General features: G+C 48.1%; 1 protein-coding gene and 1 long non-coding RNA gene across 3 annotated transcripts in view; one reads left to right on the top strand and one right to left on the bottom strand.

The window, feature by feature from the left end:
* The window catches only part of PRDM1 (PR/SET domain 1), a 111,749-nt gene extending 97,177 nt beyond the window's left edge, over positions 1-14,572 (bottom strand). Inside the window, exons 1-3 of one of the 2 annotated variants that reach the window (XM_066994469.1) lie at positions 14,197-14,572; positions 4,343-4,466; positions 3,566-3,604 (exon numbers count right to left, since the gene is read on the bottom strand). The gene's annotated coding sequence lies outside the window, so the exon portion shown is untranslated. Of the gene's footprint in view, positions 1-3,565; positions 3,605-4,342; positions 4,467-5,081; positions 5,237-14,196 lie in introns of those variants that run through there. The other variant, XM_066994468.1, reaches the window with a different exon arrangement.
* Positions 11,834-16,320, top strand: part of LOC106032532 (uncharacterized) — a 65,860-nt gene continuing 61,373 nt past the window's right edge. Inside the window, exon 1 of the long non-coding RNA XR_001204912.3 lies at positions 11,834-12,110. This is a non-coding gene — a long non-coding RNA (uncharacterized lncRNA). The remainder of the gene's footprint in view (positions 12,111-16,320) is intronic.

Here is a 16,320-nt window from a genome sequence, read left to right on the forward strand (position 1 = left end):
TAAATGTGTGTTCTGTTTTGATTAAAAGCTGCTCTTGCCGTCAGAGCACATCTTGCCCCAGCTGGAAGCCACTCTGGCATTTTTCTTTTTGCTAGAAAGCACCCTATAGGCAAATTCCGTAATAAAAAAATAAATGTCTACATAAATTATCAACTACTGTTTGTTATTATTTACCATTTTCTGGCACATACAAGCATGCCAGCCACTTTTTCTGAAAATACGCTGAAGACAATTCCCTGCCCTGAGGATCTTAGAACACAGAGGCCAGTCAGCTCTGCAAACACAGGGCACTGCTTTATGGCAAATTATTCCAACTACTTCAGATCCTCGCAGTAATAAGGCCTGTAATAATTCCTTACGCATGTTAGCGATTTCAGGTCTTAAAGTGATGAACGCGGCAAACAAGGGAAGATAAAACACAACGATATATGTTAGGGAGAAAAGGCCCTGCACCCATTTGGTCGAGACGCACCTACAACTGTAAATCTTCCTGAACCTGAACACTTTCTCTGTAGGCTGACTGCACCCAGTTCTCACAAAAAGAAGCAAGTCTTGAAGGCTTTATCTTCCAAAATGTCATTGTGCAAGTGCCTGATGTTAAGCATGTGGCTTCTAATGTGATACATTGCTAATAAAGAGATCCCTAACATTGGTTTTAATAAGAAAAGAGGAATCAGGAACGGTGACAACAATTCTTGAATAGCAACACCCATATGGTTTCAAGCTTAGCCACCCATCCCTGCACCGAGCAGTGCAACTGCAAACACTGACAAGCCTTCCGCCCAGCCTTCAAAGCAAAAAGAAAAGTGGAACATGAGGCCAACTGTGAAACTGAAAGAGCTATCAGGTTTGAGGAGGGCTGGAGGGAGAAAACTCATAAATTACAAGGCGTAACAATGCATAAAAAAACACTTTTAACTTTGCATCCTGATTATTGGAAAGCCACAATCATGATTTCAGAGCACCCAAAAAGAAGGAGTAACCTATCAACTACCAGCAAGTGTTTCTAGAAGTACTGTGCCTTCACATTAGCAGGTATCTTTCTAAATGTTATTTAGACCTCACAAATATGTAATTTTAATGGACAGGGCAGATCCAAACTGTGAAGGAATGTCTCAAATCAACACATCAATATATAGCGAATTATACATAAAGGCAGACTTCCTTCTTTGCCCTGTTCTCTGCACCATAGCAGTCTCACGATACTATTTCAGCCGTGTCTCAGGTTGGGTCTTTCACTTTTACAAAAGCTAACACTTACACAACGTTTTGGCTATAATGTTATTGTCCACCCATAAAGATAACAAAAAAATCTGTTAGACAAGAAGTTTTTACAAGAAATATTCATTTGTACAAAGCTTTTTGGAAAATAATTGACAACTTTTATTATTTAACTATTGTTACTTTTAACACATAGGTAGAATCTAGTTAGTTTTCAATAGTCTCAAATTAATGAATTTTGTAAACAAAGCAACAAGAAAACAAGTTTGTGACAACAGATAATCTGCATTCATTGTATTAATTTTCAAAAATACAGTCTTGGATGTTAGGAAGAATATTTCCAAATTTACCAGTTAAGCACACAGTACTGTATTTCAGTCATAGACACAAGACATGAAACATATATTATGAAGTGCTTTAGCGAGCTCCTAACAGCTGCTGAGAACACGAATGTTTCTACGGCTTTTGACAAGATTTAGCAGGTTTGGAAATCACAAAGATGAGATCTAGTACAGGTATTTTTAGGATCAAATCTCTCAAAAAATAAAAATCATAATCTACGCAATCATACATGCAATTTGCAGTTAAACTGTCAATTGTGCTACTTTGCCTCTTCTGTAGTCTCACGTTACATTGCAATCTTTTAATTCTGCAGTGGAAAAAGTCACTACGAGCTTTAGAGGTACTCAAAAACCTTTAAAACTCCCATCGTGAAACAGCTTGCTGTTTGTAAGTGTGGATACTCCTGAAATTATATTAGCTGCTTTTTAAAGGTTACCCATTTCAAATCGAAATTGACGGAGCAGTCAATTTCACTTCCATCCAAAATACTTTACGGGAATTACTGACTGTTTTAACGTGTTAGACATATTATACTGACTTACCTATTTCATGTAAAATTATTTCCTCTTTTAAAGTGTTTGATAAGTATTCATTTGAAGGATGCAGTGCCCCACATAAATTTATTACTACTGAAAAACTTAATAAAATGACACTGCTAGAAGTAGAAGCCATAGGAATACTGTAGCACTGGAGATACTTTAAGGTAATCTAATCAGCTTTTATTTGCCTGAAAGAAATTTAGAGGAGAGGTGCATTCTGAAATTCTTCTAGTTCAACTCGAATCAGTATTTAATATTTACCCATCAAAGCGAAACAGAATTCATCTGAATGGGAGGACTAAGACTTGAGTTAATTTGTCATCCATGATTATCACTTGGAAGTTCGCTGACTTTATTAAAGACAACTACTGTGTGATAAGGACAGCAGAGACACTATTAACCATGTCATTTAAATTGCTTTAGTTGGCATCGTGCCCAAGTCCTTCAGATCAGTATATCAACACACTTGTTGCTGGCAGGGACTCATTTAAGGGGCGGGGGGACGGGGGGAGGGAGGGAGGGAGGGAGAGAGGAGCTCTCTCAGGACTGAGTATGCTGTACAGATTTCTACAGTAACTCATGAGAATAAACAGTATCACTTTGTATTTTCGATGACTAAAGGAGAGAATGACAAAATAATGACAACCAAATGAAAGATGCTGTTCTTCTTAAGGAAAAAAAAAAAAGCCTTTTACAATCGCTATTTGAAATTACCTGACTTTGTATTTACTGGAACAGCACTTTTTGCATATAACTGCAACACACAAACAAACAAAGTTCCCTCCAACACTTGCTCTGCCAAATTCTGTGATCCCATATCTCCCTCACCCTTGCCTCCTCCCCAGGATCTCCTGCTTTCACTTCATTCAGCCTGCACAAGTGAGAAAAACTCCAGTGGCTGGGCAGAGTTTATTTTCAGAAGCAGTTAAGAGTCCTTTCATTTCATTTCAGGCAAGAACCATGCCACAAAGTAACATACAGCACATTTAGGAATGCTGAAAGGAAGAAGGTATGAGGATTTTTCCTTCTGATTCACGTGGAAATTAATACTAACGTATTTGTTGAAAACAAATCTAGTTGTTAAGTTAGGCGTATTACTTTCACATGCAGCAAACAGTTGCAACAAGAACTTTTTCACTGTGCTTTTCACCTCCTGTTTCCCTAAGCTTACTCTGTCCTGACTCAAGAAAGAAAGAGTATCCCGTTTTGGGACGGGAGGAATCCATCAGCTCTAACAAGCACCTCGGCGCGTACCAGCAGCCGACTTGCTTGCTGGAAGAGCTGTGCTCCCCGGTGCCCGCACTGCGGCCAGCACAGCTCCGTGTCCCGTTCACCACTTCTTGGGGACACGGGCACAGGGGGTCTGCTGGCACGACGGGCCTCCGCTGCACGGCCAGCGGAGCGGTAGCCACACAGTACGAGGCACCAGAGGATGCAATCGCTGGGGGAAAAGGCTCTCTTACCTTCTGCAAACCGTCCTCTGGCGTCTTCAAGTGAATGATCTGGAGACACAAAAACAAAACCCCAAATGTAACAGCACAGCTCGCAGCCAGCCCCGCTGCCTCGCCGCCCCCCCGCGCCCTCCAGACCACTTTCCCACCGCCTGCACCGTGAACGGCAAACTTTCCCGTGGCATTCATTTTTTACTGGCGAGCCATAAAATCGCCCGCTTGTCCAATTAATGTGAGCATCATCGTTTTCATTTACCTTTCACCATCTCCAGGGAAGGGAAGCGGGGGGGGGGGGAGGGGGAAGAGGAAAGCAAACGCATAAAAGAAGCTTCAGAAACACGAGTTTCAACTCATTTACAATCCCAGATAAAGGTTAATAGTTAAACTTCTTCCTCTCCCTCCCACCCTCACAATTATTGATGCCCTTCAAGAAATGAAATGTTTTTTTGTTCTCGTTTACCAGAGGCTAGACAAACTGTCAACATCTCCACTTTATTTACGGGTTGAGCAAGAGCAGTTCCTCAAACATCAACATTTTTTACGTTAATCCTGGAGAGAATCCACTTCTCTAAAACTACGAAAATTTGCCAACTTCTGTAGTATTTATTTTTAACAAACGAGAGCGGGAGCCTCGAGCTACCTCCCCTGCTCTCGGAGGAGAGGAAGGGGGGATGCACGGCTCGGCTCTCCCCTCTTTAAACCCTTTTCCCCCCCCCTCCTTCCCGCACCTCTCAGCCCCTGCCCGCTCCGCATCCCACCCCCAGCACCTCTCCCCCGCCGGTCCCCCACCTGCTCCGCGTCCACCGGGATTTCAAGGGAGGGAACAAAATCTGCCAAGCGCTTCCTTTTTTTTTTTTATTTTTATGTTTTTTTGTTGTTGTTTTTTTTCTTCAACCCGTCTGGAGGTTTAAACCTGCAAAACAAACACCTCTGTTGAATGCAAACTAAGCTTTGGGGGGGGGGGGGGGGGTGGTTCCGGGTTAATTCCTCGGCAGACGGCTACTCGCAGTGTCTGGTTACACAAACATACCTACGGACAGGTTGGAGAGGGGTCCCTGCGAAACCACAGCCGGGGGGGGGGGGGGGGGGGGGGGGGACAAAACTCAGAGCAGGCACGAAGGTGGGATTTGGGGGGGGACGGGGACTCGGGGGGAAGGGTTAGGGGTGGGGAGCAGGAGGGATGGGGAGAGGGGAGGTTTAATATTGGGATGGGACGGGGAGAGAGCAAGCAAGGCGAGGGGCAGAGCCCCCCGGGGGTGCCGCTGGGGCTGTGGGGAGGGGGGAGAAGGGAAGGGGGGGTGGGATGTCCCTTCGGGTGGCGGCGATAACAAGGAGTTGCGTACGGCCCAAACAGCACAAAGGAAGGCACGGCGAGCCTTCCTCGAGGGAGGAAGGAGGGCGGGGGGGCCAAGGGGGGCAGGACCGGGCTGCGCTGGGGGCGGGCGGACGGGGGGGGGGGGGGGGTGGGGGGTGTCGCGGCCCCAGGGTGGCACCGGGGGCGCTCCGCCGCCCGCCCCCCCCCGCTTACCTGCCGCTGCCCGCATCGCGCCGGGCACAAAGGGGCGGCGGCGGCGGCCCCCCGGGGAGCTCGGGGCCGGGCCGCCGTCAGGGCTGACAGCGGTGCGAAGCGCTAATTGCGGGGCGCAAGGCAGCGACCCCCCCACCCCCCGGACCGCGCCGCAGAGCAGAGGCGGGGCCGCCGCCGGGGGCAGCGCTGCGGGGCGCGATCCTGCACGGCCCGGCCCGGCCCGGCCCGGCCCGGCCCCGCGCTTCCCGGCTGTCACATGGCGGCCGCCGCCGCCCCCGGAGGGTTTCGGGCCGCGCTGCGCTTTCGCTTTGGCCCCGCCGAGCGGGGGGGGCCTGGCCGGGCCGCCCCCCTCCTGCCCCCCCACCCGGGGCTCGGAGCCGGCCGAGGGGACGTGGGGGGTCCTTGGAAGGGCTCCCCTCAGGCCCCGCGGTGGGTCTGGGCACGGGGTGCTGCCAGCCCCCCTCTGGCCCTCTGCGTAGTAATAATAATAAATGCTACTAATAATAGGAGCTCCTGGCTGGGGAAGGGCATGCGGTGCTGCAGGGGCTGGGGGTGCTTTCTTTGGCTTTTCCTGGGACAGACCTTGGGTACAAACCCGTCCCCTCCGGATCCCCACGATCGCTTCAGGCAGTTTGGCTAACGGAGGTGATGGAAATCCTGCTGGTGCTGCACATGGAGGGAACGCTTCCAGCACGGGGCAGGCACTGAACACGAGTACGTTGGGTGCTGCCTCCCTGCTCCGTTTTGCAAGAGCGGTTTAATCAGAAATGGGAGTTAGGATTTTTGCCTCACGCCCCTCTTTTACCGTAGGCACCCACTCTCTTAGGCATGGTCCTCATGCGTGGAGAGGGAGTTCCGCCCGTGAGCACCACTCGCCTAGACATCAGCACTGAGGGACTGAAAACAGCAGTGCCTTTTTCCGGAGAGCCCGTTCATGCACTTCGTGTGAAGCGCCCACCACGGGCACGTGAACCACGTAACGGAGCTGGTGGCTCCCAGCAAGTCCCGCAGGCGTGGCGGCACTTCGCTAATTACGGCCTTCCCGGGCTGCGTGCAGGGAGAGCGGTGCGTGAGGCAGACAGCTGCCGTGACATCCTACCAGTGCTTTTATGTGAGCACTGTCATTCTGGCCGCCTCTCAGCTGTTGTCAGACATGGCACAGCACACGTTCGTGGTCTTTGGTGGACCGGCCTGCAACCACAATCCCCGGAGCCCTGCTCACAAGCACCGCAGCGAGTGGTTGGGTTTACCCAAAGCTGAGCTGATGCCGGTGCCCACCATGGGGCTGTGCCTGCTGGGATGTGCTAGTTGGTCCCTCGGCACCTCAGCCTGCCCTCCGAGTGTCTGGCGTGTTTTACACAGCATGAACAAGCAAAATACAGTTGTAGTGGTTTTTCTCCTTTTTTTTTTTTTTTTTCAAAGTGCAGCTAGATAAAAGGCTACCGCCCAGAACAGATCGTATGCATTCCAATGACAACAAACAAAGTCTCAGTACTGCACATTTTAGTACCCGCACATGAGGTTTCTGTTTCTGAGCTGGAACCGTTGGACTTGCTACTCACTGCTACATGTAGCAAAAAAGGCTGTGACAGTTGTGATTTTTTTTTTTTCCTTTTTTTTTCAGCATTTATCATGAGGCATGAGGAATTACTGATAAATCATACTCTGTGAACAAATACTCCCTCAAAAACCCTTTAGTAGTAGGTCTGTTATTTTGAATACTTGTTAACTTGCAGCTTAAATTGCAATTGAGACCAAAAGCATGTTGTAGTCCTATTCCATAGCATTCCTTATCTTTATTTAATTTTTCCTTCAATTACAAGGACAAATTTGACCCCTTTTGTCTGTGTATTTCTTAAGAAATCCCCATGAAATCAAGGGCACTAGACAGCAAGATACTGCAAAATGGCAAAATAGGGCAGAATCTGTCCCTAATTATACGTTTCCCTCCTCACATCCCCTCTCCAGTGACAGCATGCTCACTGCCCAGAAACAATGTCCTGAAGTTAAAAAAGAAACCATTTTACAATAAGTGAAATGCAGGGAAACAATAGCCTAATTTACCAAATAAGAATAGCGAGATATCATCCCCGAAAGAGTAATCCAGATAAAAGAAGAGAGAGTGAAGAGATGATCAGGCGGTCATTCAGGCCTATCTGCTGATGCTGCCTGAGAGATTAAATCTGCCCTAACAAAACAGAGCGAGGGTCTGGAATAATGTTATCTTCCCTCTCCTCCCCTCCCTGCTCCCCCTGCCCTGCTGCATTTTTATCAAGTTCTGCTACCTCTGGAAGCACTGAAAACAAAAGGAAAGGGGGAAATGCAGAAAGTGAGAGGAACTTTTTCTTTCTTTTTTAGTTTAAAAAGAGGCGTCCACCTACTTACTTGTTATCTCACTTTCCTTTCAGGGCATTTTATGCTACATATTTGCAATAAAAATATCATCACACAAGGATAAAGGTAAAGAAATATCCAGTAAAATTGAGTCCAAACGTCCATGGTATTTTAGGTAAATGATATTTTTGGCTTTGTTTGCTTGTTGGCTTTTTTAACATGAGAAAAGCTGGTCTCAGGGAAGTGAAACATATTCTTAAACCAACTGAATGAAAGTATTTCCACCTTCAAAATTACAGGGAGGAGAGCTGCCTAGCAGAAAAATATCATAATGATCTGTAGCAAAATGAGTGCCGAGCAGCAGGGAGAGGGATGAGTGAGCTCAAAGCTGCCCCTTGAAGCAGTTTTCACAATATTATAATTTACCAACATATATGAGGAAAAACAAAACAAAACAAAACAAATCAAAAACCACATAAAGGACAAATTAAGATGTATACCTGGCACAAAACGAAATTTGTTTCCAGATGCTTGCAAACTCTGTTCATGATTTAAGTAGGTCTGAGGTTATTTATGATAATGGTATGCATGAGTCTAAATGACATCCTGTTCCGAAGAAAAGAGCTGACAGAAAAGTGCTTTGGGGCAGTCTACACCCTTTTTTGTCTTCGGGCCATAAAGACAACCAATGTACAAGCTGTGACAGAAGCATAGCGCTGGGGTAAGTGGGCCAGCAGTGTTAAATACAGTGTGGAAAGGTGCTTTTGCCACAGGAATTAGAGAACAGCTTTCTGTTCATGGGCTGGACAGATTTCCTATGTCCTTGGACGGGACATTTTGCCTCACTTTTTTTCTCTGTAATGGAAGGAACATTTCTGTGCAATGCATGTAGTGCAGTCCCCCACTGTGTAAGGACAGTTACTTTCAGGTTTGTAACCTGCTGCAGCAGTCTCACATGGAAGGTGCTCGATCCAAAGTGGCGAGGCATCAATTTAAGACACTTCCTTCCCTCTGAAATTTCAGTTAGTAGAGGTATTGGTATTGAAACCCAGTCCATACTGAGGGAGAAATTAAGTAGTGGAGTCCTGGAAATTTGCTGTGGGTTTTCTTTCTAAGCTTCAAACAGCTTGAATTTACTGAAGATTTCTTCTGTCAGCTGTCCCACTCTACTTCTCTTGTCTAGAATAGGTGTTTGGTAGGGCAAAGATAGTGTTGTAGGTCTGTAGGGGTAGTTTATAAGTGTCAGTAGTTGCCCTTGAGTTTATTTAAGTTGAGATTAAAAAAAAAAGTATTAAGTCACCGTTTGTCCAGGGTGCTTAGAACACCGGATATGCCGGCACTATCTGATAGACTGCAAGCTGCCCAGATGTGTTAAATTAAAGTTATTCTTATTAAAAGTTTCTTTTTTTTTTTAAAAAAAAAAAAAAAGAAAAAAGAAAAGGGTGGAACTTTTCTCTTTGTAGTTTTAAAGAAACTTTACATAGCGTGGTTGTACTCTTTTCTAGTTCCACTAAAAACAAATCTAAGTCCCCAAATTACAACACAAATATAAAGATTTCCTGTAGTAATTACTTGATTTGGAAGGGAAAGTTAAACTGATTCTGCCACATGTGAAGAACCAGACAAACGGTCATGAGTCTTACTTTGAGTAGGTTGAGGAGGAAACAGTTTATACATTATTATTTAGACAGTTAGTAATGTTTTTGAAAGCTCCCAAGTCCCATCTTCAAAAATTTGGAGACTTAATATTTTTCTGTCAGTCAATGAGTCATCCTGATTCACATAAGGTGCCATAATAACACGGAGAAAGGGAAGGAACATTGTTTGATTTGTCCTACATAGTATTTTAGCATCATATTCAATACTTCTGTTCTGTGAATTCGGTTCCAGGCTCAGTGCTAGCAAGTGGGACTAAAAGCAGTCCAGGAATGAATGCTGCTTTGAGAGAGATGTAGAAACGGGAATGGTAATGCTAATTCAGTCCAAGGATTATTCAATATTCAACCTCAAATTATGGCTGGTGGTGGATACTTCAGAGGAAGCTGCAAGAGCCCCAACAAAAGGCATTTGCAGATTAATCATCATCATTAACCTATCTCTTGTTACTTGGACTTACTGAAAAAGCATGAAGATTTGCATCACTTCTAAATTTAATAGTACAAAAACAGTATTATCTATATTAGGAATATAGCTCTCACTCTCCATATATATATTTCTTATTTTCTGGTTCCATCCAGACCTTGCTTTTAATGGCATCTTATGACAGTGAGTTCCACAAGTTAACGATGCCTTGCACAGAAAATTCCTGAGATCTCTTTTCCATTTCCTCTTGCCTTGTTTATCTCTTACTCATACATGTCATGAGGGTGGCCAAGAACTTCCTAATCTACCTCACATAACGCCCATTATATTTTACACATCTGTGTTATTTGTCTTGCCTTCTGATTATCCCCTGCTCCCCAAAGCAGCCATCGTTTGTTTCAAATACCGCTGTTATCTGCATCACTGACAGTTCATGTTGCTCTTCCCTGAGCCATTTTATTTCTGCTCTGTTGTTTTTGAGATCCCATTCCTGGCAGAGGCTTCCCACTGATCTCTGTGATGACCATGCTTATGTAAACCTTTCTCCCACTCCTGCCTCCCCTCTCCTATGCTAGCCAATATTTAATTAGCTTCCTTTACTGTTGCTGCCCTTTGACCAGAAGGTTTCACTGTTATCCACAGTGATGTCCAGATTTCCATCCTGAGTCACTACGGCAAATGTAGAGGCAGAACAGCGAATGTGTTTTTCAGATCTTGTGTCTGCCGTGTAACATTTGCCAAGCTGTTACCCATTCCCCTGGCTGCCTTGGGCCTCTCTGAAATTCCTCCCAGTCTGTCAAGCATTTGGCCAAAGTAACCACTTGCACTGCCTCAGATGGATACCGCTCAGCTGCGCTTATCCTTCCCTCCGCCCGACTGCGGGCAGCCCGGGCTTGCTCAACTCAGTTTAGGAAAGAAAGTGAACAAGAGCTGCGGAGCCTGGGCCATCTTTGTGTCAAAGGGGCAGGCTTTCATCTCCCGATTACTGTCCTAGGTAAATGGAGGTTCCCTGGGGAACGGGCCCTCCTCTGCTGGATGTGATTTGGGGAGCAGTTGTGTTTGCAGCCTTTTGCACTGTCTGAACCCCGCTTATCACCAGATAGGCCATGGGAACTGGAAACAAATATTTTTGGGGGGGGGGTTGTAACAGAGTGCACACTGAAGTGGGGTCTCTTACTTGTTCCCAAATATTCTTAAATGCTCGCAGTACTAGGAGTGATTAAATGACTCTTTTCCCCTGCTCCATTTGGATATATCTGCTGCAGGCACAGGAGAGAGCCCCTTCCCTCTGGATTAGTGTTAAAGTGAGAGACATTGTTAAAAGGCTAATAAAAAATCAAGGAGCCATAAATGCTAAGTGATTTTTAAGTAAATATGTTTTTTTTATTATTATTATTATTATTATTCCCAAGGAATGCTCAGCTGTTAGTGTTACGTTTGACAGCTTGTAAAAAGGTGAGTTTTCACTGAAGAGCAGGAACAGGTCGAAGAGAGACAAAGGCATGTTCTGAGATAAATTGAGGCTAGCGGAGGTATCTGCTCCCCAGATTGAAGGTGTTGCATTACTCTGCGCAATGTCCAGAGAGGGAGAAGTCTGCACAGCAAAATGGTCATAAAATACATTTTTTTGTAAGGAAGACAGGAAATGTTTCTGTCCAAAAAAAAAAAAAAAAGAGAGAGAGAGAGAGAGAGAGAAAAAAGAGGGGGGGGTAAGAGGGAGAGCATCCCCTTTGGTGCAATTTTCCCATCTGGTGAAACAAAGTGAGAGAGCTCCCTCCCTCCCAAACCGAATATCTCAAGAGCAGCTCTGTGCCTTGTGGCAGCAGTGTCAGCCCCAGGGCCAAGTTTTGGGTCCCCCTGCACTGCCAGCCCTGCACACTCAGCAGTGGCACCTCTCGGGCAGCTTGACCAAGGTAGGGCAGTCAAATAGATTGAAGCTGGGCTTGCTGTAACATCTTTTAAGGACGTCATTTACGTCCTTGTTTAAGGACGTAACTCAAAGGTCACTGTATTGGCTTGGAGGAAAAACACTTGCTGTCTCGTTCTTCCCTCAGGGTTTATTGCCAGTGTGATTATATTTTCAGGAGTGACAAGGGAGGCCCTGATCCATAAATCTAGGGGAGACAGAGAGTGAGCTGATTATCAGACACCTCCTTCCCCACTCCGAAGTCAATAACCTCAGCATCTTGCAAGGTTACTTTCTGCAGGAAAACAATCTCTCAGGCAGGCTCTGCCCAGTTGCTCAGTTGCAGCCAGCCTGCCTTTCCCACAGCCTTGAAACCAACAGCTTGCCCACTACCCCAAAGCCCCCACGACCTCTTCTTTTCGTGCTGGTGGGAAAGAGGTCCTCACTGAGAGGGTTTGAAGGGCTGTGGGCGATTTGGGAGGAGAGTAAGTGCTTGCTTGAGGGAAGGCTGCTGCTCCCCACTTCCAAAATCAATAGTGCAGCTCTATCCCCTTGCAAACGCGGGGCCCCTTCCCTTTGAACCTCCCCAAAAATGATTCAGTGGTGTTTGAATGACCAGGAAACCGCTGAGACTGTGCAAAACGTGACATTTAGGACAAACCAAGGAAGACATCCACAGCCTCCCGGCGTCCGATTTCCACCCGCAGGTAAGTTTACTGCTAGGGGGCTACCGGTGCCTTGCCCGAAGGCGAGCTCGGCCAGCCCCTGTAACAGCTCGTTTGGCTCCCGGGGGGCTGCCCGCAGGTGGGACTCGGGTTTTGTGACCCACGCACGAAGGGACCGCGTCTGAAGTAGCCTCTGCGAGTGGCTCCAAGCGCACGGCGCGGCTCGGCACGGCTCGGGCAGCCTCCTGTCCCTCCTGTCCCTCCTGTCCCCTCTGTCCCTGCCGTCCCCCCCACCCCGTCCCTGCCACCCGCGGCATCGCGGCGCAGAGGAACGAGTTAACTCCTCGGGCTCAACCCAAAACCTTCGCCGAGGGATTTCCTGTTTTAGCACCAAACCGTGCAGTTTAAAACACACGTTAAAGGGATTTTGCTTTCACGTAAACCTCCGGGAAGAACGACAATAATAAAATAATAATAACAATAATAAAAAGCCCCCCCCAACGATGCCCAGCATCCTTCCCGACACCAACCCGGGCGCGCACCGGGATTTGCCCCGCCGGCGGCTGATCCAACCCCCAGCACAAGGACCACAGAGAAAGAAGTTCCCTTTTATTTTTTTGGGGTGCGCACTGCAGAGCAACAACAGCATCAAACTGAGCCGAATACCCGCGTTTCCCCCCCACCTCCTAATGCGGGGAAAAAGCAAAACCCTCCCCGGGCCGTGCCAGACGGTGCTGTGCGGGCAAGGGATGCACCAAATCTCTCCCACCTCCACGGAGCGGTGCGGAGCCGGGACAAGGAGGTTATCCCCTGCCAGCCCTTCTCGTGTGCCGCTTGGTTAGGCGTATTTCTTTCTTTTTCTTTCTTTCTTTCTTATTATTTTTTTTATTAGCCGTCGGATTTTCTTTTTATTTATTTATTTTTTTTCGCCGCTACGAGGAGTGCGGTTTAAATGCTAGCTCCACGGTGGTCCCGGCACAATAAAACCACGTTCGTTTTCACATCCTTCCCAAAATCTTTCGCCTCGTTGCGGCTCGCGTAAACAGTTTTCCGATGTGACTGGGGGGGGGGGAACAGCACTACACGCAAGCAAAGAGCAGCGCGGGGATCGGGTTGGATAACCACGGGCGGCGCGGGCAGAGGAGAGCAGAAAGTAAAGAGATTGTCTCCCAGAGCGTGTGAATTTATTTTATTATCATTATTATTATTATTATTATTTTTCAGAGAACGGGGCGAGGTAGTTTCATTAAAACACAGATCATTTTGCCCTCGCCTGATGGGCGATTGCACGGAGCAGCGTCGCGGGGAGCGAGGCGAAGCTTACGGGAGCGGGTGTCGCTAATTAGAAAGCAACGAATACCGGCAGTTCCCGGACATTTGGCTGGGCAGCGGAGCAGGAGGAGCCGGCGGAGGGGCAGCGCTCTCTGCCTGCCCGGGGGCCAGCTCCGGGACGGCTCCGCACCGGGGGAATCGGCGCGGATCCCCCCGCCGGGCTGCGGAGCCGAGCGCGGCGGCCGCCCTGCGTGCGCGCAGCCCTCCGCGGGCCTCCGAGGATGCCAGGGGGGGAAAACCCGGGCTCGTCTCCTCCGGGGGGATCCCCCCCCGAGCCCTCTCCGCGTTTCTTGGGGATTTGCGCCGCCGCCCGCCCGCCCGCCCTTCGTTTCCACGCGTGGCTCCCGCTCCCCGCCCCGCCGCGAGTGGCCGGCGCAAGCTCCGCGCACCCCCGCGGGACCCAACGCGGGGTGGTGACGGGCAGGGAGGAACAGGACAGCCGACAGCCCGAAGGGGTTAAAGCAAAAGGCTTTGCGGCTGCCGGAACGACAGGGGAGGGGGAGCGAAGGGGGTAAGCAAGAGGGTGCCGCAGCCTGTTGATAAGGGGTGGGAACCACCTGGAGGTCGACCTTTGAGAGGGGTAAAATATCCATCCATCCATGCACCCACCCACCCACCCACCCACCCACCCATCCATCCATCCATCCATCCATCCATCCATCCATCCATCCATCCATCCATCCACCCCTCCCTCCCTCCCTTCATCCCTCCATCTTTCCATCCCTCCATCTCTCCATGCATCTCTCCCTCCCTCCCTCCACCCCCCCAGCAGTGGGGCGAGGCTGGTGGGACCCACCTGGGGAAGGCGTGCGGGGCCGCAGGTGCGCGGTGCGGAGCAGCGTGGAGCGGTGCACAGCAGGGAGCGAGGAGGGCTAAGGGCAGCCGGAGCGGGGGCGAGCGGCCGGACCCGCACCTATGGCCCCAGCACCAGTGGCCTCCATGGAAGGAGCTCAGGGGGTTCGCCTCCGTGGGCCGGGACCGGGGCGGGTGGGCTTTTCCCCAGCAGTAAAGCCCAGGGCGGCGTGAGGGGCTGGCGGGGAAGGGTTCCCCTGCTTGAATTATGCTGGTGTTGCTTGTCCAACAGCGAGTGGGTAAACGAGAGCCAGCTGAGCCCTCCTGCCAGCCTCGCTGGGGCTGAACTTGAGGTCAGTGGAGCGCAAAACTCCTCCGGGGAAGGAGGAAACAAATGTTCGTGGATCGGGTATCGACAAACTTGAACAAGTGGGAGGGGGAGAAGGAGAAGGGGCAGTCGGAGCTGCCTTCGTAAAGCAGTAAACAGCGGCGTTGGGACAGAGTTGAAAGGAAACTGCCCAGCAGCTGCTCGGAGTTTCCCTGTGAAGTGCTTGTCCTAGGCTCTCCCCCCGCGCGAGGAGAAAGCCCTTTACGAGAAGCCAGAAGTCCCCCCGCCCCCGGTAGCTGCAACCTGTGGCAGAAGTCGGCCATCCCCGGACAGGTTCCCCTGCGGGCTACGGTCAGGCCGGGGGGAAACCGGACTCGGAGAAGAAACCTCACCACTGCTGATTAAGGCCTTCACACGGGGACACAATGTGCTCCAGTGTCCTGGCCACAGTGGATTCGCCTGCCGGGCAAAAGGTGCCCATCCCTTCGGCAGGCTGCGGGTGCCCATTAAACTGGCCCAGGGCAGGCTGGTGAGGGGAGAGCTTCCCACTGATTTTTACAAACTGAGAAACCTTAAGCCTGTATCAGGTGACGAGAGAGAGGGGGAGATCAGGGGGTTTCAGCACTTGCAAATCTCTTCATTTCATCACTTTAAAAAGGAATTTTTATCTCTAACCATACTGAAGGTAAATGATCTATTAATAATAATAAAAGAGAGTTCCAAGCAGAGAGACCCAGGTATTCAGGGTTTTAATGGACTTCTGGTTTAGGATTGATTTTCTGAACAATGCTTCAGCAATGGTTTTTCATAAGGTACAATATTTGATTTTTCCATGAGATATCAAGAACAGATGCATCTAAGTAAACAGATACATGTAAGTGCAGACACTCACAGAAGGCAGTGCTCATTTTGTCCATGTGAGCTTGGAGAATGATTTATTTTTGTAGCCCTTAAGCATAATAATAATAATAATAGAACATATGTGTCCATTTTATTGCCGTATTTCCAAAGTTCATACAACTCAGCAAGCAACAAGCATTTTTGTTTCAAGCTGGGCCCTAGACCATATACTTTATTAAAAAATAAAAAAAAAAAAAAAAAATCCGCAAAACCCAGAAAATTGTGTGCAAAGGGATGAGGAGCTGCTTTACCAGAACAGTTGTGTCTAACGTGTACATGAAGGATCAGAGCAGGCTCCGTTCTTACTCACCTAACCAGAAAGCAAATGACATCCCGAGCTAAGGCTGTATAATCATTCCATTATAAACCACACGTTTCCCAGTTGTAAATGGTCACGGTAAAAACGTATTTGTGGCTTAAATTTGGTGTGGAGAGTCTTAGACAGGACATTTTTTTCCCCCTCTATGAAAGATTTTAAAATTAAGCAATTCGGTCAATTCTTTGGGTTTGGAAACTGCAGAAAAGGATCTTTTAAAGTTATTTTTTAGGTTTTAATGCTTAGAAGTGGTCTGTTTTTAAAAGTGATCTTCAGTCATTAGAGAGAGAAAGAACTTGAATCCATGAATTAAATTTAAGGGGAGTTTGTGATGACGTTCAGCAGAAACAGGAGGAAGCTCAAAACTTTTCACATCATTTATATATGATGTACTATGTAGACCATACACTGAAGGTAAGCTGTAGGTGAAGTTCCAGAAGTCAATTTGGTGGTATAAGGGCACCGAGTCTGAAAAATTATTCTGCCTCAAATATTTCCATACTATACATTTATACTGCCTATGATGTCCCTGAGGACCTAGTTGTGCATCATGCCATATGGATGGGGACTCTTTTAAACTTTTC

Source organism: Anser cygnoides, chromosome 3, assembly GCF_040182565.1.
Source record: "Anser cygnoides isolate HZ-2024a breed goose chromosome 3, Taihu_goose_T2T_genome, whole genome shotgun sequence".
In the NCBI taxonomy this organism is placed as follows: domain Eukaryota; kingdom Metazoa; phylum Chordata; class Aves; order Anseriformes; family Anatidae; genus Anser; species Anser cygnoides.